The following is a 2,307-nucleotide window of genomic DNA, read 5'->3' on the forward strand; positions in this document are numbered from 1 at the left end:
CTCAGGCAGAACCAGAGTGGGTCCTACTGAGCCATTATGATTATAACAGATACAGAAACCACAGCACAGCATCCAGACCTCTTTCCAGTGTTCTTCTTTATGATTAGCTTTCTTAACCCTCACTAACCTCACTGGGACCCGCACCATGAGTGGAGGAGGTCATCTGACAGACCACTCTAGATACAGATGGGGTTTTTTAAATCATTGTGTTAGTTCTCTAACACATATATTAAAATTGGAACGATACAGAGAAGATTAGCATGGCCCCTGCGCAAGGATGACACGCAAATTCGTGAAGCGTTCCTTCTTTTCAGGTTTTTTTCATGATAAAATATATATATAATTAATTCAATATTTCCTCCATAGTTGGTGAATAGGGTGAAAAAGCGCTGGCCGTGGCAGCAGCATAGTACTGCAGAGAAAGCAGCAGAGATGATGTTTCATACTCTCTGAACAAACTGTTTTAAACTGTTTATCCAAGGAAAACTACCACAAAACCACCTGAACCTGCTCTGTTCCATCTTTATTCTTATTCCTCTGAGAAAAAGTCATGAGATGAAAATGGAAAAAATATGAGAAAAAGTAAAAAATGATGAGACAAAAAAAATTTGAGACAAAAATGAAACAAAAAGACAAAATTCTGAGAAAAAAGTTCAAATTATAACAAAAAGTCATGAGATGAAAATGAAAAAATCATGAGAAAAAAAACAAAATTATGAGAGAAGAATAGTTAAGAGATAAAAAGTCAGAATTCTGAGGAAGTAATGAGATAACAAAAAAATTAAGACAGAAAAAGACAACCTTGAGAAAAAGTCAGAGATAAAGACAAAATGATGAGAGAAAAAGTCCTGAGATAATGAAAAATTAAGAGAAAAAGAAAATTATGAGAGAAACAGAAAATTAAGAGAGAAAAAAAAATTATGTGAAAGTCATAAGACAAAAGAAGAAAAGGATCATGATGAGATAAAAAAAATAATGAGAAAAAAGAATCATGAGAAAAAAAGACAAAATTAAGAGAAAAAAAGAGTTAAGAGACAAAGTCCAAATTATGAGAATAGGTCATGAGATGAAAATGAAAAAAATGAGAGAAAAAGACACTAATGAGAGAATCAGACAAATTTGATAAAATAGATAACAATGAAAAACATTGAAAAACAAAATTATGAGAGAAGACAAAGTTGAGATAAAAAGTCAAAATTATGAGGAAAAAGTCATGAGATGAAAATGAAAAAAATTGAGAAAAAGTCAGAGATTAAAAAAAAACAGAATTACAAGAAAAAGTCTTCATGAGATAAAAAAGACAAAACTGAGAGAAAAAGACAAAATTATGAGAGAAGAAGACTTCGTTAACAGATTAAAGCTCAAAATTATGAGAAATAGACCATCCATCCATCCTTCCATTATCTTCCGCTTATCCGGGTCAGGTCGCGGTGGCAGCAGGCTCAGCAAGGTGACCCAGATGTCCCTCACCTCAGCAACGTTTTGCATATCTTCCTGGGGGATTCTGAGGCGTTCCCAGGCCAGACGGGATATATAATCCCTCCAGCGAGCTCTGGGTCTGCCCCGGGGACTCCTCCCAGTTGGACGTGCCCGGAAAACCTCAAAAGGGAGGTGCCCAGGAGGCATCCTAACCAGTTGCCCGAACCACCTCAACAGGCTCCTTTCGATGCAAAGGAGAAGCGGTTCTACTCCGACCTCCCCCCGGATCTCCGAGCTCCTTACCCTATCTCTAGGGCTGAGCCCAGACACCCTCCGTGGGAAACTCATTTCGGCTGCTTGTATCTGTGATCTCATTCTTTCGGTCTCTACCCAAAGCTCGTGACAATAGGTAAGGGTGGGAACATAGATCGGCCGGCAAATCGGAAGCTTTGCCTTCGGGCTCAGCTCCCGCTTAACCACAACGCTCACATTACTGCTGATGGTGTAGCGATCCGCCTGTCAATCTCCAATCCATTTTACCCTCATTCGTGAACAAGACCCCGGGATACTCAAACTCCTTCACTTGAGGCAGATACTCACTCCCCCACCCGGAGGGGGCAATCCACCGTTTTCCGGCAGAGAACCATGGCCTCAGACTTGGAGGGGCTGACTGTCATTCCAACTGCGTCCCACTCGGCTGCAAACTGCCCCAATGCCTGCTGGAGGTCCCAGCTTGATGAAGCCAACAGGACAACATCATCTGCAAAAAGCAGAAATTCTGAGGTCCCCAAACTGAAAACCCTCCTCCCCCTGGCTGCGCCTTGAGATCCTGTCCATGAAAATTACAAACAGAATCGGTGACAAGGGACAACCATGGTGGAGGCCAAC

The 2,307-nt window shown here is 40.9% G+C and overlaps 1 non-coding gene across 1 annotated transcript; it reads left to right on the plus strand.

Annotated features, from left to right (window-relative positions):
* Positions 1 to 206: 206 nt before the first annotated feature.
* On the plus strand, positions 207 to 312 carry LOC138590445 (U6 spliceosomal RNA). Its single transcript, XR_011307965.1, has one exon. It is a non-coding gene; the product is annotated as a U6 spliceosomal RNA (small nuclear RNA).
* The last annotated feature ends 1,995 nt before the right edge of the window (positions 313 to 2,307 follow it).

This window comes from Semicossyphus pulcher, unplaced genomic scaffold (genome assembly GCF_022749685.1).
Source record: "Semicossyphus pulcher isolate SPU_LCO1_2020_fin unplaced genomic scaffold, fSemPul1.0.p SCAF_13, whole genome shotgun sequence".
NCBI lineage: Eukaryota > Metazoa > Chordata > Actinopteri > Labriformes > Labridae > Semicossyphus > Semicossyphus pulcher.